At 44.2% G+C, this 22416-nt stretch overlaps 1 protein-coding gene across 6 annotated transcripts in view; it reads right to left on the reverse strand.

Annotated features, from left to right (window-relative positions):
- ZMYND11 (zinc finger MYND-type containing 11) overlaps nucleotides 1–22416 on the reverse strand; it is a 114266-nt gene that overhangs the window by 68836 nt on the left and 23014 nt on the right. The window lies entirely within an intron of this gene.

The raw sequence follows: 22416 nt of genomic DNA on the forward strand, positions 1-22416 counted from the left end.
CGGAACCAGGATCGCTATTTCATTCAAATGTCAACATTCTGAGCGAAGTGAGGAGAGCCACCAGCTGCGTCAGGTCTAGGAGGGCCGCGGCTGCCCGCTGGGTGTCGGGCGGGCCGGGCTGCCACAGAGGCTCTCGTGCACGGGGCCCCCACCGGGCACAGAGGGACCGTCATCGCACGCCGAGCTGCCGGGTCCCTCGATCACACAGGCTCGTGTGCGCAGCCCTCGGGCGAGAGGTGAACCCAAACCTCCCTGACCTGCCCCTTCCTATGTTTCAGAGCAGGAGAATGAGTGAAGGACACTCATTCTTGACACCCTCCTGTGTCCCAGGACTAGCCGGCGGACCCTAAAAGTCTCCGCTTCCCCTTTCCCCTCCACAGCCGAGTCCGTTCTCACTCTCCCTCTGACAGACCCAGTGAAGCCAGCAGCCTCCATCGGAGCTCAGCGAGAGGCTCTTCCCGCGAGCCCGGAGCAGCGGCCGCCGCGGAACATGGCACCTCTCAGAGGAGCAGTCCTGGCGGCAGCACCGTCAGCCCCCACGGCCTCCCCGGCTCTCGTCACCGTCGCAGCGTTCGCTCGGAGACAGAACGGCCAGGCGTGCAGCCAGCGCTCGACCTCTGAGAAAGCTTACGGACGATCAGTTGGTTCAGGACAGACTTGGACACAGAACGAAATGCAGCAACTACCGTTAGAGCTGACGGACGCGTGTTTGGAAAGAAGCGACTTCCAACGCACAGAGACGCCCGCTGTCCGTGCACCTGCTCCGGAGCCACCGACCCGAGCGGCCAGGCCTCGGGGAGAAGGTCCGGCCCATCACGGATGACATCGAACGGTGAAGGGCGGTAGTGCAAGTCGCCGGGTTCTGCAGATGCCCCCCAAGCCCCGTCTCCACCACACGCGCGTTGCCCCGGGTGAGGCACGGAACGCCACGATGGAGGGTTTACCCATGTAAGACCCGCGTCCTTGCCCGACAAGAGCCCAGCGCAGGCAGAGTCTGACAGACACGAGAACCCCCAGCTGCACGGCAGGCGCCGGGCGAGGCCACCTGAATGCGTCCTGGGGGAGTCCGCACCCGGGACACCGCCTCCTGCTTACGGAACACCGCAGAATGGTAAGCATATGGGGAAATTTAAGAGGAATCTCCTTAATTTCTTTAAAAGATATTGGCTGTTTGAAGCCAAGATGCGATCAGAAGGGCTACGACGCCTGCAACGGGCCACAGTCCATGCCAGGCAGTGATCGTGTCGCGGAGACATGCAACGCAGCCTGATCTAAGTGCAGACGCGTACAATTAATTTATTCAGAACTACAGAAAATATACAACACCAAAGCGAACATTTTAAAATAAGACCTAAAGAGTATGTATAAGTATTTATATAACAGAACCACCGAAAGAGCAGCGGGGACACTAAGAACAGGGACTCTGGAAGTGATGTCACCAGACGGCTGGAGACGGTTAAAGTGGAGACTGAAGAATTTTAAGTAATGCGCACTTCAGGAAAGCAGACGTACCATGAAAGCCGAAGACTTTTCAGATCCACCTGGATCTGAACCGTGTCACCACAGACACGCAAATCGTAAGGGAGATGCTCGGGAGCCCAAAGGGAGCCTTTCAAAGAACGCAAGCCCAAGTAAGCGGAGCACAGCGAAGCCTGAGACGCGTTACAAAAGCAGCAAAACCAGCCTCACCTCTCAGGACAAGATCTGTCTAAAACCCCCACGCGGATGTTCCCTTCTTACGCATCTAGAGTCACCCGTTCCCGAGCATGGCTCTGACGGGCCTGGGACAGGCGGCCACTCTTCGAGCCCCGGGAGCGCAGCACTGAGCCAGTCAACGCGAGTCCTTCGGCTGCCGGGTAAACACGAGCAATGCGGTTCGGTATCAAAAGACAGCGATTTGGTGTTTATCAATAAAAAGAAAACCCTAGAAAACGAGCTCCTCAGATCTGTGGCACAGACAGTCTCTCAGTGCAGGTCGTCACAGACGTGGCCGGCCCCAGCCCCCCGCAGGCCTCCCACCGGCGCCGACACTGCTACTACCCGACTCCTCGGAGCCGCCCTGTCGGCCCGTGCCTGAGCGCTTCTCTGCCTTCCCCGCTCCTCCTCCGACCGGCTCCCCACCCACCCCCGGACTGAACTCAGCTCTCCACGTTCTAGCGACCGCGGGCTGACAGGCCTCTCACGGCGGCAGCTCCTTGCGCAAAGAGCTAGAAATTCCTCAGGAGAATCTATCCACTCAACTAGGACGGGATGGGCCTCATCATCCCTTTCAAGGTGGCCTCGCGGTTAGGACACGATAAGCTCTGATACGAAATGATGAAATTCAACATTTGCAGCTGTTATGGGAACAACAAGTCCCAGAGGAAGCCTTCGTTTGTGTTACAGCAAAGACTAAGATATTTAAAAAAAAAAAACAGAAACAAAAAACACTAAGACTTGGAGAGAGATTTAACTCATTCCTCAATCTTTTTTTTTGGCTCCTTCAGGAGAGGAGCTCCTTCAGAAAGTGATTCTCAAGAGGCTTATAGTTTAAAAAACAAAAACACAAAACCAAAACCTTTCCACTGATTTTTCCGCAATTTCTCTTATTGTGGCAAAGTACACGTAAAGGCCATCACCTTCTTTTTTTTAAGATTTTATTGGACAGACAGAGATCACAAGCAGGCAGAGAGGCAGGCAGAGAGAGAGGAGGAAGCAGGCTCCCCGCTGAGCAGAGAGCCCGATGTGGAGCTCGATCCCAGGACCCTGAGATCATGACCCGAGCCGAGGGCAGAGGCTTTAACCCACTGAGCCACCCAGGCACCCCGACAAGGCTCACTTTTCAGACTTGCCGTACTCTCCTCCACAGCAGCTGCTGCACACGGTTCTAATTTCTCCTCGTTTTCACCGGTATTTGTCATTGTCTGGGTTTTGGCAGTAGCCATCCTAACGGGTTTTTGGCTAGCTCCCAGGTGACGCCGGCGCTCTCCACCCTCCAAACCCAGACGTAACCCGAGCCCTCCACCTACGTATCTTCCTTCACACCCTGCAAACACTACGAACTGGAGGAGAAAATTTAAAAAGTCAAATCAGGGAATTAAAAATTAAGCAAAACTGAACAATGCAATACTTGGAGAAAAATACACATACGGGAAAACCGCGTGTTGTAGGAAGCGATAAACATGACAGGAAGGAGATTAAAACAGTGGGAGGCAGAGAAGAGTCCAAGAGGACCCCCCAGGAGGACACACGGCATCAAGCATGTTCTGGTGTCTCTGCTGGTGGGGTTGGGCTCAAGTTTTACTATTATACCAACAAATATGTTTTGTAAATTTTGTAATTTCATCCAATATTACATGGAATTTAAAATTTAATCTCACCGTATAATGTCATTTCTTTATTACTTAGGTTAAGTTGAAATTTTTCCAAATTCTACTTGCAATTGTTTTTTAATATTTTTATTTATTTATTTGACAGCGAGAGCACAAGCAGAGGGGAGGAACAGGGAAGAAGGAGAAGCAGACGTCCCACTGAGCAGGGAGCCCGATGCAGGACTCGATCTCCAGGACCCCAGGAACATGACCTGAGTTGAAGGCAGATGCTTAACCGACTAAGCCACCCAGGCACTCAAGTCTACCCGTAATTTTTTTTTTTTAATTTTTAAAATTTAATTTTTTTAATTTTTAAAATTTTTTACTTTACTTATAATTTTAAGTTACTTTTATTGACAGTCTATGCATACCATTTTTCCACTTATATATTAACATATTTATATATTAAGGTTATTCCTAAAATACTTTTGTCTTTAGTAAACATTAAATGAAATTATACAGATATATAGCTGACTATGTATTCTTTTCTTTTTAAATATTTTATTTATTTGACAGAGGGAAATCACAACCAGGCAGAGAGGCAGGCAGAGAGAGAGGAGGAAGCAGGCTCCCCAGCAAGCAGAGAGCCTGTGAGGCTCGATCCCAGGACCCTGGGATCATGACCTGAGCCGAAGGCAGAGGCTTTAACCCCCTGAGCCACCCAGGCGCCTCGTGAATATGTACTCTTTTATGATAACTTTTCGGATTAGAATTCCTTCCACATTCAGGTCAGAAAAATACTCAAGTGTATTTTGAGTGTATTTTCCTATTTTTTAATTTTTAATATTGACTTCTTAACCCATCTGAGAGTAACTATTTAAAAAGTAGTAACACTAACCAGCTTTGTTTTGTAGATCAGTTTTCAGTTCACAGCAAAATCCAGCAGGAGATACAAAGTGTCCCAGGTCCACACACATCTGCCTCCTGCCCTGTTATCAATAACCCAAGCCAGAAATCACATTTGTCACAATCAGCAAACCTGCACTGACACACCACTGTTTTCCCCCAAAGACCACCGTTTCCCTCACGGTTCACTCCCGCTGCCGTAAACTCTATGGGTTTTCACACACGCATTAAGACAAGGATGCACCGTCCAAGGAACGCACAGAGTAACTTCCCTGTCCTAAAACTCCCGTGTCCCTCCTATCCATCCCTCCAGGACATCGGCAACCACGGGTTTCTTTACTGCCTCCATCATCCTGCCTTTTCCAGAATGTCCTACAGTTGGAACCATACGGGATGCATGTGGCCTTTTCAGAGTGGCTCTTTTCACTTAGTAATATGCATTTAAGATTCCCTCCATGTCTTTTCATGGTGTGAGAGCTCATTTCTTTTTAGTGCTGAATAACACTCCTTCGTATGGACGTAACACTGTTTATTTCCCATTCACTGACTATAAGACATCTAGGTTGCTCCCATGTTTGGGCCATTATGCATAAAGCTGCGCTCAACGACCCCACACAGGTTTCTATGCGTACGTTTTCCGGTCCTTTGCTAACTAACAAGCAGTGCAACAGCTGGATCGCACAGAACACGCAGTTTTGTGAGAAACGCGTCTCCCGAGGTGGCGGCACCATTCAGCACTCCTGCCGGCACTGAGCTCCTCCTATTCCCCACTCTCCTCAGGCTGGGTGCTGCCCCGCGTTCTGGCCGCCCGCCGTTCTCACAGGTGTGGGAATAAACCAGCGGTTTCACTCTGCAGCTCTCCGAGGATACAGGGCACCGAACGTCTCTTCTTGCACTCACCTTCCACCTGCCCATCGCCCTCAGCGAGCTGTCGGTTCAAATTTGTTGTTCACTTTTTAATCAGGTCCAATTTCTTAGCGTTTTAAGAGTTGCCCATTTTGTGTAACAGTCATTCATCAGACGTGTCTTTCACAAATATTCTCCCAATATGTGGCTGGTCCTACCATTCTCTTCACACTGTCCTTCACAGAACAAAAGGTTTTAATTTGAATCAAGTCCAGCTGATCAATTATTACTTTCCAGGGTTTTGTCTTGGTGTCGTATCCAAAAAGTCACTGCCATACTCAAGGACAGGTAGGTCATCTCTTACGTTATTTTCCAGAAGTTTCACAGTTTTGCATTTTAAATTGTAGGTCCATGATCCATTTTGAGTTAACTATGGTAAAGTGAGTAAGGTCTGTGTCTAGATGCATTTCTCTGCATGTGGATGCACAGTCATCCTAGCGCCACTTGAGGAAGACATGTCCTTTGCTCCATTATACCGCCTTCCTCCTTTACCAGAGATCATCGGCTATGTTCACGTGGGTCAACTTCCAGGCTCTTCTGTTCCCCTGATCCATTTGTCTGCTACATTACCAATACGACCATATCTTAATTAACATAGCTTTACAGTATGTCTTGAAATCTCTAAATTTGTTCTTCTCCTTCAATATTGTATTAGCTATTCTGGATCTCTTGTCCCTCCATACTAATTTTAGAATCACTTAGTAGATACCCAAAATATGACTTCCTGGGATTTTTACTGTGATAGCACGGAATCTATAGATCAAATTGGGAAGAACTGACATGTTGCCAATATTAAGTCTTCCTACCCATGAACAAGGGTTCCCTCTCCATTCATTTCATCAGAATTTTGCTGTTTTCCTCATATAGACTTTATACATATTTTGTCAGATTTATACATTCCATTTGGGGGGTGATGATGCAAATATAATGTGTTTTTAACTTGAAATTCAACTTGTTTGTTGCTGGTACATAGGAAAGTGATAGGCTTTTATATATTAATGTTCTTGTCATATGACCTTGCTATCATCGATTATTAGTTTCAGGTCAATTCTTTCAGATTTTCTGTGTAATCATGTCATCTGTAAATGAAGACAGTTTTATTTCTCTCTTCCAAATCTGTGTACTTTTATTTCCTTTTCTTGTCTTATTGCTTTACCTAGGACTTCCTGTCCAATGTTGAAAGGGATGGTAGGAGGAGACATCCTTGCTTTGTTCCCAATCTCAGCAGGAAACATCATTAAGTATGATGATGTTCGTACAGGGTTTAGGTAAGTAGACTGTATCAAGGTGAGGAAATGCCTCTCTATTCCTAGTTTGCTAGCTTTTATTATGAACGGGTGTTGGGTTTTGCCAAATTTTTTTTCCCCATCTATTAATGACATGATATATCTTTAGCCTGTTGGTATGATGGATTACACTGACTGATGTCCACATACAGAAGCAACCACACAAACCTGAGACAAACCCCATTTAGTTACGGGGCATAATACTTTTTATACAATATTAGATTTGATTTCCTAATATTTTGTTGCAGATTTTTACACTTATGTACATGAGAGATACTGGCCATCTCTTTTCTTGCAATGTCTTTGTCTGGTTTGGTATTAGGGTATTGCTGGTCCCACAGAAGAGTATGCCTTCTGCTTCTACCTTCTAAAAGACTGTGGAGAACAGGTATAAATTCTTCCATAAATGTTTGGGCGAATTCACCAGTGAACCCATCTGGGCCCGGTGCTTTTTGTTTTTGAAATTTTATTAATTACTGATTCAATTTATTTTACATAGGCCTACACAAACTATTTCTTCTTGCAGAACTTTTGCTAGATCATGTCTTTCAAGGAATTGATCCATTTCATCTCAGTTGTCAAGTCTGTGGGTTCAGAGATGTTTATAACTTTCCTTTATTATCCTTTCACAGCCTAGAGGATCAGTACTGATAGCTCCTCTTCCCCCCTCCCCCTTTCCCTGCTCATTTTTCACTTCCAATATTAGTTATTTGTATCTGTTTTCAAGTTAGCTTGTCAAGAGACTCGCTGGTTTTATTGATCTTTTCAAATAACTAGATTTTGACTTCATTTTACTATTTACTTCCAACTGACAATTTCATTTTTCCGCTCTATTTTTGTTTACTTTGGATTTGATTTCTTCTTGCAGGCTACGGTGAAAGCTTGGAATACTGATTTCAGATCTTTCTTCTTTTCTCATATATAGATGCAATGTTATACATGTCCCTATAAGAACTGCTTTTGCTGTATTCTACAAACTTTGATATTTTAATTCTCATTTAATTCAGATTTTAAAAAACTTTCTCAAGATTTTTCCACCCATGTGTAGTTTAATGTCCAAGTATCTGAGATTTCAAGCTGTCTGTTATTGCTATTTTGATTCCACTGTGGTCTAACAACAGAACAGACACTATTATTTCTAATCTTTTCATATTTATTAAATTGTATTCTATGGTTGAGAATGTGAGTGTTCTATGTGAGCTTCTTCAGGATTCTTTTTAATCTTTGATTTTCACAATTTGGAATGATATGCCTAAACTGCGGTTTTGAGGGCACCCATCCTACTAGATATTTTCTGAGATTCTTGATCTGGTTTGGCATTGGGCCTTAATTTGGGAAAATTTGCAGTCACTACTGACATGCCACATGGAGACTGTGGAGTTACTTTTTACTGTGGCAGAAGCTGAAGACAGAGAAGGGCATCCCAGAGAGTGATCCACTGTCCTAGCACGGTTTCCTGGAGAGTTCTTCCTTCTCTAATGAAATGCGATATCCTTCTAACCGTCAGGTCCTAATCTATACTAGCCTTCATGTGCTTGATGTGCCTGGATTTGGTTAGTATCTCACAGAAGATATCCGTTTACTCTAATCTGCTTATTAGTCATAATCAAGTTAAAGTTACAATTAGGTCATATTCCGCTTCTATTACAACAACCTGCATATATAAAGTCTACAGTTACGACTAAGGCCATGTTGCTACTGACTGCTGTATAATTATTTTATATGCATCACCCGAAGTGTTTCTAAACAGCAGGCCATATTTCAAACTTTATGCCCTTAACAACTTGTACCATGAAGTGCACAATAAGCACTACGGACTGGATACATTCCTGAATGAGCCTTGAGGTTAAAAACAGAAATAAAAGGAGAAATGAAGCCAGTGCAGTCTATGACAGTAACTGGCTGGCTACTAAGTCTCGCGAGTAAAGAACAGCGTTCCCTAAAGCCCGGAACCACGGCTGCTGTCTCGCTTCCAGATGTAGCGAGTCCAGAACATGCAGAACTTGAGAAACAAAGCACTTCTGCTCCAAAACCGACCTTATTTAAAGCAAATTACACTAGTTCAACAGCAGAAAATAACAGCATGTAAAACACCAATCAAGATTCCTGACAATGACAAGCAGATGTCAATTGTTTTATTAGCTATACTAGTAAAGCAAGACCTTTCCTGACTTCTGGATTTGACAAAATACTAGCTTAAAAAACAAAATGTACATGGGGAAGTAATGTTTAACCCTTTAACACTTTTGTTTTTTAAGATTTTATTTATTTTTTGACACAGACACAGCGACAGAGGGAACAGAAGCAGGGGAGGGGAGAGGGAGAAGCAGGCTCCCGCCGAGCAGGGAGGACGATGCAGGCTCGATTCCAAGACCCTGGGACCATGACCCAAGCCAAAGGGAGATGCTTAATGACGGAGCCACGCAGGCACCCCCACCCCTTAACACTTTTATTGAGATATAATTCATGTATGTTTTATCACTAGAAGTGTATAATTCAGTGTTTTTTCTATAGAATATTAATTTTTTAAAGTATGGCGCAGTAACATAAAACCTGCCATTTTAACCATCTTTAGCGTACAGTTCAGTGGCATGTGTATATGCTGACAGACACGTGGATGGTTCTACTCCTTACAGACTGTGAGTGGCTCCAATAAACACTAGTATCTGCCCAGGTCTTGCTCTCAGGTCTTCGGGTGAACACCCAGAAGGGGAGCTGCTGGACCGTACAGTCACGCCACGTTTACCCTTTCCAGAAATCGCCCCACGGCCTTCCACACCAGCTATACCACTTCACAGCACACCAGGAGCGTGTGCGAGTTCTAATTTCTCCATATCCCAGCCAACACTTGCTATCTTCTGCTTCATTTCACAGCCTCTTAGCAGGTGTGACATCGTACTTCATTGTGGTTTTGATCCGCACGTGCCTGATGACAATGAGCGTCTTCTCCTGTGTGTTCGCCATTTATCTTCTTAGGGGAAATGTCTACTGGAGTCCCCTGCTCACTTTTAATGCTATTTATCTTCTTCTTGGCGAGTTGGTAGTTCTTTACATATCCTAAACAACCCTTTAATCTACATGCTTTACAAATCTTTTCTCCCATTTGGTAAGTTCTTTCCACTTTGATGGGATTTGATGTGATTGTGACGCACAAAAGCTTTTAATTTTGGCACTGGGTGGCTCAGTGCATTCAGTGTCTGCCTTTGGCTGGGGTCAGGATCCCAAGGTCCTGGGATCAAGTCCTGCACTGGGGTCATTGCTCAGCAGGAAGCCTGCTTCTCCCTCTACCTGTCACTTACCCTGCTTGGGCTCTCTCAAATAAATAGTCAAATTATGGAAGCAGCCCCACTGCCCACCAACTGAGAAATGGATGAAGAAGAGTCGGGTGTGACTCTCTCTCACACACACACACACATAATATCACTCAGTCCTAAAGAAGAACGAGATACCGACATTTGCTTTCACATGGACAGAACTTGAATATATTACGCTAAGCAAAATAAGTCGGTCAGAGAAAGACAAAGCATGACTTCACTCATATGTGGAACTGAAGAAACAAAAGAGTGAAGGAAAAAGAAGAGAAACCCAGAAACGGACTGTCAAGTCTAGAGCACAGACCGACGGTTCCCAGAGGGGTCGGGGATGGGGAAACAGAGGAGCTGCACACCGTCCGCGTGAGCACTGAGCGGTGGATGCAGAGCCGAATCGCCACACTGCGCGCCTGGCACTTCGTTAACAGGGCATGCTGATCCTGCTGGAATTAAAAAGTCAACGGGCCAAAGATGTAGGAATTCTAAACGCCATGTCTGTCCTTACGTCAGTACCACACCACTCTGATCACGGCAATTCTGAAGCCAATTCTGAGACAGGGAACTGTGTCTTCCACTTTGTTCTTCTGTTTCAAGGCTACTTTGGCTACCCAGGGCCCTCTCCAATTCTGCATGAATTTCAAGATCAGCATTTTCATTTCTGGCGGGGGCAGGGGCGGGGAGGCCACTGGAATTTTCAGGGGGGTGTCCTGAACCCTATACTGCTTTGGGTAGTATCGTGCTCACATCCATGAATCCGAGATGTCTTTCCCTTATTTTGGTCTTAATTTCCTTCTGCCAATGTTTTATAAACATAGTGTCTAAGCCTTTCATCTGCTTAGTCAAGTTTGCTCCCAAGCATGTTGTTCTTTCACAGGCTAATGTGAGTGGAGCTGTTTCCTTACTGCCTTTGCGGACTGTTCGCCACTGGTGTTACGGAAACACAACCGATTACCCTACATTTTTGACAAATTTATTACTTCTGATAACTTTCTTGTGGATCCTTCTGAATTTCTAAATACCTGATCATGTCATCTTCAAAAATAGTTTCAATGCTCCTTTTCCAATTTGGATGCCTTTTATTTCGTTTAGTTGTCTGAGTCCTCCGGCCAGAACTTCCAGTACTATGTTAAGTAGCAGTAATGAAAATGGGCACCTGTCTTGCTCCTGATCTTAGGGGGGAGGGTTTCAGTCTTTCACACGGTCTACAGTATTGGGTTTTCATAAAGGCCTTCTATCATGTTGAGGAAGGTCCTGCAAGTCCTAGTTTTCTGATAGCTTTGTCTTAAAAGTATTTTGTCACAGTGTGATTAGGTCATTAGGGTGGAGCCTTCATGAGTGGGATTAGATTACAAAAGTGGCCCCTTCCACCGTGTAAGACAGGAGAAGTCAATGCACCACCTTGTTGGAAGCCCCTCACACAACCATGCTGGCACCCAGAACTGTAAGAAATAAATGTCTGTTCTTCAGAAATCACCCAGTCTGTGGTATTTTTGTTACAGAAGCCCAAACAGACCAAGACACTGGCTTTAACATCATTTCATTAAAAAAATAATAATAATCACAATAAAAGTAGACCTATCAGAAATAAGCTGTGAAGAAAAATGAAAAAAATGAATTTTTTTTAGGAATTTGAATTTGTCACCTTCAAAGGACTTATCGTTGACTTTGATCAGTCTCTGAATGTGTGTCTGCAGCGAACCAAAGATGGTATTTATCCTAAAATTATAAAAACGATGAGTTACAGTCCTGTTTTTGTTAACAATATTTGAAAGTTAGGAAAAGGAAAGCTATGAAAAGTTGAGATACATGAAGCTCTCTTAGTAATTATAACTCTCCTTTGCCAAAAGTGGACACATAACTCCTACACTTTGAATAAACTTGAGTCGTGTATGACCACTCAGGTATACATGCTCATTAACTGTTAGAAATCTGGAATAAAAATTACTAAACAGAACATTACATTCTTTTCATAGCAAAGTACCTGCCCGTGAGAACCTGAAAACCTGAAATGAAAAGAAAAAAATCTGGAAGGCATCAAAGAAAAAACAAACACTGAAAATTTGCAAAATTTCAGATGAAGGAAAACAAAAAGCCAAGAGGTGAGTCACATTTCTCCTACACAGGCACCTGGCGAATCCGTCGGAGCAGCTAAGGATGGGAGCAAAGCTTTCAAAAGACCCAGGCTAAGACGGTCACCATCGGCACTGTGGGCCTAGTACGGGAGGAGCGTATTGTAACCCCTCGAACTTCAAATCTGGACACCAAGGGCTGCATCCGAGGAGTAAGAAAGCTACAAAGAAGTCAATCTTCACATATAAAATAATAGCAAAACATGAAAGGAGCTCACAAACTACGAAATTAACGACCGTTTCTCTCAGGCTTCACATCATCCGAACTGCCGACGAGATTAATGTCGTCTAGGACCCCTGGGGCCCCGGACTGTCTGCCGGAGGCGAACAGGAATCCTCTTCGGATGACATCACCCTGAGGTCACCTCATTCCTATGATTTTTCACCACAGTATCTAGAACACGTGCAGAAATAACCGAACCCACAAAGAGTAAGACGGTATCACCAAAGGGAAAGAAAAGTAAAACAGAACAAAGACAGAAACTGCAAGAAGAGGTTGAGAGGGTGCGGTATGAGACACAGCCTTTACGGTAACAACGACCCAGATGCTTAAGAAATTAAGAGATTCGTAACTTCAGCAAAGAACGTGAAACAGACAGAACTGAAAAGCCCTGCAACCACAGCGCTCTGTGAACGGGTCGGCTCAGACTTCACACGGATCTGAGGAGAGACTTCGATTCTGCAGGATTATTTTCAAAAGGAAGCATCGGAAGAGAGCAGGCCAGGCAGGGGCCTGGGGCGCACACGGAGGGAGTAAGGGCCACATCTCGCTGCAACCCTGAGAACGAGGAGAGGAGGGCAGAAGAGGAACTGGCTTTCAAAGAGAGAGTGGCTGAGAATTCTCCACAACAGACAAAGAAATTTAGCCTCAGAATGAAGAGTTATTCCCAGAAAACAAAACCAAGTGACCAGACAACGACCAGGGATTTCATAGGAAAACTGCCTGAAGCCAAAGATAAAAGGGAAGGTTAAAGTCACCAGGGGAAAAGCCACAGTACCTTCAAATGAGTAGTAATGCGACTTCACATGGACTTGTTAAAACAACGGAGGTCAAAAGATAACGAAATAATGTCTACGAAGTTCTCAAAATAGCTGCCAATCAAAAATTCTATGCCTGCAAAAATGAGAGGTAAATAAGGCGTAATTTACACAAAGCAAGGCTTCATCACAGTAGTACCGTAACACAGACCGTGGAGAGGTTCCTCCGGCAGAAGGAGAACCCCAGATGCAAACTCAGATTGTGACGACAGACGCAGAGCAATGAGAAGGGACAGGCACAGGGAAATCTAAGTAAATGCTGAGCGTTCTACACAACAATAACATCTTCTAGATCAGAAGTACATACAGAATTGAAACATTTAAGCTCCTTGTATTATGTGGGAAAAATAACTTATATTACACCTTGATACATCAAGGACAGAAGTTACTGCCCCTAGAGTAATTAATAAAAGAATAGTAAAAGAATACATAAATAACGAGCTATTAGATGGGGAAAAAAGAATATAAAATGCTTTATTAACACCACCCCCAATAATAACAAACAGGAGAGAAAAAGGAGAGCAAGATGGATAAAAAATATATTATGACGACAGATTAAAACCCAAACATACCAGCAGTTACATTAAATCGAAACAGAGGAGCTTCAATAAGAGAATTTTCAGCCTGGACTTAGGACAAAAACTCAGGTATATGCTGCTCTCAAAAGACAAATCTTAAACATAAGGACATAAAAAGTTTGTGAAGAAAAGAGTAAAAGGAAAAAAGTACCACGTAGAAATATTATTAAAAAGAAAGCTGGGGAGTCTACGTGGCTCAGCTGGTTAAGCGTCTACCTTCGGCTCCGGTCATGACCTCAGGGTCCCGGGACGGAGTCCTGTGTTGCGCTCCCTGCTCCCCAGGGCGCCTGCTTCCCCTCTGCCTGCCACTCCTCCTGCTCGTGCTCCCTCTCTCTCTAATGAACAAAATCTTAAGAAAAAAAAAGCAGGCTAGGAAGAGTGTAATAACTATGAAAAAAGAGGGTCATTTCACATTAATAAAAAAATTCAACTTATTTAGGAAATATTCTACGGTTTATGTACTTAACATGTCCAAACATATAAAGCAAAACAATCGACCAAGAAAAACTGACAAATCCAATCACAACATTCTAACATCTCTCACAACTGATAGAGAAACTTCACAAAAACACTTAACAAACCCCACCTAATCTGCATAAACCTCTGCAGTCACCAAGTGCGGGACGACGCACGCTCCGCTCATGACCCACGGAACCTTTACAAAATGGATCACACCCAGGGAGAGCAAGCCTCATCAATTTCGAAGGACTGAGATGACGTAGTTTGCTCTCTGCCCACAGCAGAACCGAAGAAAACCAGCAACAAAAGAGAACACAAAAGTTCCTATGTTGGGGCGCCTGGGTGGCTCAGTGGGTTAAGCCGCTGCCTTCGGCTCAGGTCATGATCTCAGGGTCCTGGGATCGAGTCCCGCATCGGGCTCTCTGCTCAGCAGGGAGCCTGCCTCCCTCTCTCTCTCTCTCTGCCTGCCTCTCTATCTACTTGTGATCTCTCTGTCAAATAAATAAATAAATAAATAAAATAAAAAATTTAAAAAAAAAGTTCCTATGTTTTTGGAAGCTAAAAAACACATTTTTTTCCATTTCTAATTATTTTTATTAACATATAATGTATTATTTGCCCCAGGGGCACAGGTCTGTGAATCGTCAGGTTTACACACTTCACAGCACTCACCATAGCACATACCCTCCCCGATGTCCATCCCCCTATCCCTACCCTATCCCTCTCCCTACACCCCACCCCCCAGCAACCCTCAGTTTGTTTTGTGAGATTAAGAGTCTCTTATGGGTTGTCTCCCTCCTGATCCCATCTTGTTTCATTTTTTCCTTCCCTCCGACCCAGCAATTGCACTACTGGGTATTTACCCTAAAGATACAAACGTAGTGATCCGAAGGGGCACGTGCACCCGAATGTTTATAGCAGCAACGTTCACAATAGCCAAACTACAGAAAGAACCTAGATGTCCATCAATGGATGAATGGATAAAAATGTGGTATATAAAAAACATACTTTTAAATAACTGAATAAGTTATTCTTATTCATAACTGAATATAAATAACTGAATAACTGAAAAAGTCACAATAAAAATCAAGAAATACAACAAAAAGAATGAAAATATAATGAAAGGAATGAATACTAATCATCAAAAGTTTTAAGATGTACTTGAAATTCATAGCCTAACTGCACGTTTAATGGGAGGGGGCACAAAAAAGCAATAATCTAAACATCCATCTTGAGAAAATCTAAAATAAAAAACCAAAAAAGGGGCCCCTGGGTGGCTCAGTGGGTTAAAGCCTCTGCCTTCGGCTCAGGTCGTGATCCCAGGTTCAGAGAACCTGAGCAAGTCTGTATCAATTAAAAAAGGTTAGACTGATGATTAAAACTTTTCCCACAAAGAAACACTCTAGAACCACAGAGCTTCCATCATATAGTCTACGAAACATTTCAAGAAGAAAAAAAAACCCAAACCAATCTTACAGAAATTTTCTGAGAATAGAAAAAGAGGAAATATATCCCAAGTTGTTATGTGACATCAATGTAACCCTGATATCAAAACTTGAAAGGGACACAGAGAGAAAGTTATAGGCCTATGTCATTCATATTCATGAATCCAAAAATCCTAATAAAAATAACAGCAAATCAAGTCCAGAAATACAAAAAAGACAATACAGTGTGACCAAGCTTATTACAATCCTTGCAATTCACCCATTAACAGAGTAAAGGAAATAATAAAATCAGATCAATAATGCAGAAAAACATTGGGTAAAATTCTTCATTCATTCAAACACTCAAAGCAAAATAGGAATAGATTGGAAACTCCTTAATCCAAAAAAGGGTACCTCCATAAAACCAACACCAGAAAAAGTGGACTCAATGAAAAAAAGATGAAAGTTTTAGCTTTACAAATGAGAATGAGTTACGACACCCATACTCACCGCTTGTACTCCACATCATACTGGAGACCTAGTCAGAGCAATACGACAAGAAATAAGATATATAGAGACTGGAAAAGAGTAATTACAACTGTCATTTGGAGATGAGCTGCTTCTATCTCTAGAGAAACCCCCCAAAATCTACAGATTAATTATTAAATTAATAAATGTCTTCGATAATATCAGGAGATCGGAGAGGAGGTGGGGTTTATGCCCATCTCCTGTCTCTGAGTCTCAGAACTGTTGCTGAAGGCAGCTAAAAGCCAAGGCATGTGTTGCATGTTAGAACAGACATAAGTGAGGACAGCCTGGTGGCTTAGTCAGTTGAGCGTAGGACTCTCGATTTTGGCTCAGGTCATGATCTTGGGGTCCTGAGATCAAGGCTAGCATTAGGCTCCACATTCACTGGGGAGTCTGCCTGAGAGTTCCGTCTCTCTCCCTCTGCCCCTCTCCCTGCGGGCACATGCTCTCTCGCTCTAAAAATAAATAAATCCTTAAAAAAAAAAAATTGGGCCTAAATGCACTTCTTGACTAGCAGTAGCCCTAGCAACCAATCAGGTTTAGATTAGTTTAACTGTAGCCACACCAGCACCAACCACATTTCATTTAAAACAACTTATATAAATTCCCTCTTTCCTCTTTAAAAACTCTAACCTCCTTTATCTCTCCGGAGCACAATACTGATTTGGTCAACTCTATCTCCCAGTTGGCAATCCTTGAGATTCCATATAAATGCACACATTTTAATTTGCAGGTTGCAGTTTTGTCTTTCATTGGTCAACCCTAGTAACAATGAATAAATGAAAAAAATTTTAAGATATAATTTGCAGAGGCGCTTGGATGGTATAGTCGGTTCAGAGTCAGACTCGGCTTTGGCTCAGGTTGTGATTTCAAGGTCCTGACTTCAAGTCTGACACCAGGCTCCATGCTCAGTAGAGAGTCTGCTTAAGACTCTCTCCCTCTCCATGACATCGGGAGAAGGAGACGAGAAGGGTATCAGGGGAAATCGGAGGGGGAGACAAACCACAAGAGACTGTGGACTCTGAGAAACAAACTGAGGGTTTTGAAGGGGGAGGGTAGGGGGTTGGGTGAGCCTGGTGGTGGGTATTGAGGAGTGTAGGGATTGTGAGGATCCCTGGGTGTGGTGCATAAACAATGAATCTGCAACACTGAAAAAATAAAGTTTAAAAAAAAAAAGATTCCCTCTGCCCCTATGGCCCCCAAATAAATAAAAAATTTTTTAAAAATACATCATTTACAATATCATCCAAAAAAGTCAGATCTAAGAATAAATCTAACAAAAGATATGCAAGATTTCTATCCAGAAAGCCACAAAACATTCAAGTAAAAATGACTTAAATAATGAGAAAATACCTCATATTCACAGATTAGAAGACTAATATTGTAAAAAAATGTTCTTTCCCAAATTGATTTAAAATTCAGTGCAAATCCAATAAACATTCTAGTAGAATTTTGTGTGGAAAGTAACAAAAGGGTTCTGAAATTTATATGGAAATATAAATGCTCAAGAATATTTACATGGAGGGGTGCCTGGGTGGCTCAGTGGGTTAAAGCCTCTGCCTTTGGCTCAGGTCATGATCTCAGGGTCCTGGGATCGAGCCCCACATTGGGCTCTGCTCAGGATGGAGCCTGCTTCCTCCTCTCTCTCTGCCTGCCTTTCTGCCTACTTGTGATCTCTGTCAAATAAATAAATAAAATCTTAAAAAAAAAAGAATATTTATATGGAAATGTAAATGGCCCATAATATAAACAAGTAAGTAACAAGAACATAATGAATAAAATATAATTGGAAGATCTGATACCATATATAAAAATTTATTGTAAAGCTACAGCAATTAAGACTGTGTCAAAAAAGGATTTGGTGACAAAGGGTCATAAATTCATGGAAAGTAACAGAGGACCCAAGAAGACACTCATGCGTCCATGGGCACTAGACATCCGTGATGAAGAGGGCACTGCAGAGCCCTGGATGTGAGGGAGGCTCTCCAGAAACAGTGCCGAGTCAATCAGACACCCACCCGGGGAGAGGACAATCAGACAACCAGTACAACACACAGCAACACTAATTCCCAAGGGATTATATAAACACATAAGCTTCTAAAGGAAGTGTGGCAGACTTTTTCATGATCCTGAAGTGGAGAAAGCTTCTTATATGGAAACCCACCAAAAGTAACCTGCTAAACAGGACTGCATTAAAATTTAAAATTTCCTGTTAAAGCAGTATCATTAGGGCAGTAGAAATGAAAAGACAAGACCAAGGACAAGCAAGGAATGAACCAAAGGAATTGACACACTCTGCTAATTGAAGCCTAAACTGTACACTGCTTGCAACAACAGTTTGGAATTTATGCTAAAGACGAACGTTCTACTGCTGGTATACGCACTCAACAGAAATCATGCACGTAGTCACCAAAAGAATTTCAAGGCACTGGGGGTGCTCGGGTGGCTAAGTCAGGTTAAGCATCTGACTCTTGGTTTCAGCTCAGGTCGTGATCTCAGGGTCACGAGACCCAGCCCTGCTTTGGGGCTCTGCGCTCAGCACAGAGTTCTGCTTAAGGCTCTCTCGCCTTCTGGGGCGCCTGGGAGGCTCAGTGGGCTAAAGCCTCTGCCTTCAGCTCAGGTCATGATCTCAGGGTCCTGGAATCGAGCCCCGCATCGGGCTCTCTGCTCAGCAGGGAGCCTGCTTCCCTTCCTCTCTCTCTGCCTGCCTCTGCCTGCTTGTGATCTCTGTCTGTCAAATAAATAAATAAAATCTTAAAAAAAAAAAAAAAGACTCTCTCTCCTTCTGCCCCTACCCTCCAACACACATACTCTCCCACTGTAAAATAAACAAATCTTAAATAAAATTTAAAAAAGAATTTCACCGCCGCAGTATTTGTAATAGCCTGGAACTGGAAGTCAGTCCACATCCACTCCGTCCACTATGGGCAGACTGGATACCAGTACCCTGGTTTAGTCATACCAAGAAACAGAGTAACAACTATGTAACAGTGAAACTGAATGAACTACCTAAATGTAACAGAAAGCCACTCAGAAAACAATACATGATAACTAAACACAAAAAGTTCAAACACGGCTGATCAGAGAAGTTCTAAGACCAGAGAAGTGAGGACAAGGAGGAATTCTCCTTTCTGGGGTGAGGATACGTTCTGTAATGCTGTTAGGAGTCTGTTTCTCAGAGCACCTGAGTGGCTCAATTGGTGAGGCGTCTGCCTTCAGCTCAGGTCATGATATCAGTGTCCTGGGATCGAGTCCCACCCACATCAGGTTCCCTGCTTCTCCCTCTGCCTCTGCCCCCTACTAGCTCATGTGCTTTCAGATAAAAAAAAATTTTTTTAACTTAGAATCTGTTTCTCCACCTGGATTGTGATTATATGGGTATATTTACTTAGTGACAATTCACTGAGCCATGCATTATGCTAAAATTGCCAAGCTCACATTCCTTTATGTTTTCCCTCCAAAAATTTTTAAGAGGGAGAAGGTTAACACAATGTAAACAATATCCTTATCTATATTTATCCACTGAAAACCTTCATTCACTGAAAAATAACGTTATTTAAGTAAGTCACAAATCGTTCTATGCACACATATCACTTTGCATATAACTACAGGAAACAAACTGGGACTTAGAAGTCCTGAAAAGCTACTGATAATTCTGTATTCTTTATAGACTGCCTTAAAAACTTAAAACACACCAAACCATTTCCATCTAGATTGTGTATCTGCCAAATGATTTTACAATTAAAGAAAAGTGCTGAACCATCCACAAAAGTGTGAGTCTGTGGGCCTCACTACCTTGAAGCTAAGCCAGACTGAGCTTTCACGAAGACAAGGACTGCCACAGGACAAAGTCCAAGGACACCGTGACAATCAGACAGGGGAAAGGAAGCTCCATGGAGATCTTCTAAGGGCAGCTGTGGGATGTGAAGACAAATCGGTTGCTTGTCCTCCTCCATGTGCTGTATACTCGCTCAAGGGAAATGCAAACTCCATTTTCAAGAAATTCTGAATTAGCATAATAGTGCATCAGTCCTAAATTTATGTGGTGCTGGGCACTCGGGTAGCTCGGTCAGTTAAGTGTCTGCCTTTGCCTCAGGTCGTGACCCCAGGGCCCGGGGACTGAGTCCTGCAGTGGGCTCCCCACTCAGCGGGGAGTTTGCTTCTCCCTCTACCTTGTCTGCTGCTCCCCCCTCCTTCTGCTCTCTTTAAAATAAAATCTTAAGAAGCAAACAAGCAAACGGTATGTGGTACTTCCCTAGTTCAGTCACTGAAACCAAAACGCACCTCGAAGAAGGGAGGTGGGAAGTGACGGCGGCAGGAAGCTCTAGAAACTCTCGCCTGCCCAGTGAACAGCTCACAGTTGGAGAACATCAAACCAAGGTGCTTTGGATTCATGCAGTCTTCTGGTTCTATTTTCTCAGACTTGAATTGGTGCCTAAAGGACCACGAAGCCATTTCCGGCCAGCAGACTATTTTTTTCTATGAAGTTAAAGGTACAGATAGTTGTACTTGAATTTTTAAATCCTACTTTAAAGTAGGATGATCTCTGACATATATCGGCCTCAGAGCCAGCAACACCGAGACTCGAGCTCTGGCAGACGCGGCATCCGACACCAGCCAACAAGGAGCCCCGGAGCCAGCGCGGGATTCAGCCCGCAGATTTGCAAAGGACGCGGCAGTCTTTGCAGAGAACACGTAAGCAGCGCCAAGTGAAGCGTTGTTCCTGATGTTATGCCTCATGGGATTTTAGCTACTTCACAATCCGCTTTCAGGAGGAATAATCCGAACACTTAACCACAGACACGCATTTACACAGATGCTGAGACCCTTCTAAATGGCGTGTCTTGCCGCATCTGAACACGCGCATTTTCTTCAACCTGGCCGCTGAGTGAGAAAAGCCCCGGGCGGTCCCGGCGGACAGTAACACGGGATCCGCATGACGTCGGCCTGTGCGAGTGAGGACACAGGCGTGAGGACCGTGGGGCCTTCCCGCGGCAGGACCGCAGACGCCGGGCGCCCAGGCCGTCCCTCCCGTCACACTCCCCACACCCACGGCGCCGCCATGCTCTGACCTGTCACACATTCAAATGCTCCCAAATGTGCCCCACACCTTCACTCCCCCAGGACCCTCGTGTACCACTGGGGCTCCAACAAGACCCTCCCCAGGCAGAGAGACCATCCGGGGCCTGCAAACCACTGTTCACAGACCATCCCTGCGGTTCACAGAGGGAACGCAAGCCCAGGAGCCAGCGCTCCATCACGGCCAGATGGGAGTCTAGACCTCCTAATACCCGTTTTCGTGTGGCATCGCCCATCTCCAGTGGGCCTCGATCACAACTGCCCCAGTCCACCCTCTGCAGATAGCAGACTGCATGAGTTCTGTAGGATAGAAGTGCGTAGGGACTAGGGAAGGTGCTGGGCTACACAGACCAGGGCGAATCACCCTGGTCTTGAACCTCCGCCATCCACCCTGCTGCCAGAGCAAACCTGCTACTTCTAACGCGGTTTCCACTGCGTGGGGTCCGAACTGGCGTTCTGATCCCTCTGTAGGCACTTAGCTCTGCTGCCTGCTAAATCCAACACCACACACTTCCTTCCCGGTTACAAAATGCTCGTGACATCTCGTCTACACTCTAGTTCACCTCTTGTCCTCATAGGTTTCGGTTCTGTCCTCTTCTTAATAGGGTCTCAGGAAAGAACACACTCCAGTACATCACACATTGCCAAAACGCACATGTGAACTTTTGTTTCAAATGCAAAAGACTTAAAAATGTTTGAGACCCAGGAAGACGATTCACTTGAAAGGCTGAGGTTGACTATCCAAGAGAGAAGGAAGAGATAACCTCTCTGGAAAGCCAGAAGATGAATCCAAACCAGCAAAGGAGCAATTAGCCTTTACTATGAACAGAAAAAGCATATGCAAATGAGCAGTAATTGCAGTCAGATTTGAAAAGATGACTACTTCCAAATCTAGAGAATACTAAAAAACCCACTCATTACTTGGGAATATCCCATATTACTAAGATCAATACAAAAGATTAGTAAAAGGACAGTACTCAACTATCTATTGCTTAATCAAGAAAAGAAGGGAAGAAATAAGGGCCTCAAAAAAAGCCTGAAGTCTTTGAAAAATAAAAACCACTGCTGTGTGTTCACACGAAACCCACACTCTACCCATCTGAGCAGTTCTCACATAGGACATTTCTGGTCCCTTCCACGACATGCGTTCTGTAGGACGAGGCCCATCAGCACCCAGCACCGTGTCCTACAAGCCTGACACACGGGAGGTGTTCGGCAAGAATCTGTTGTAGGACTACGTCTGAATGTAGTAATTCCAAAAGTGCAAATACAACAGCCTGTGAAGGCAAATAAATAAGCGTAGCTAAATAGAAATCTGGGGTGCAGACTGAGGAATTAGAACTTTTGCATTTTGAGGAACAAAGCTGGAGCCGTCACACTTCCTGACTTCAGACCGTATCAGGACGGCGAAGGCTGCTCACAGCGTTTGCAAGTTGCCGAGAGCAGATTCTCAGAGTTCTCATCGCAAGGAAAACCAGCTTT

This window comes from Meles meles, chromosome 7 (genome assembly GCF_922984935.1).
Source record: "Meles meles chromosome 7, mMelMel3.1 paternal haplotype, whole genome shotgun sequence".
In the NCBI taxonomy this organism is placed as follows: Eukaryota; Metazoa; Chordata; class Mammalia; order Carnivora; family Mustelidae; genus Meles; species Meles meles.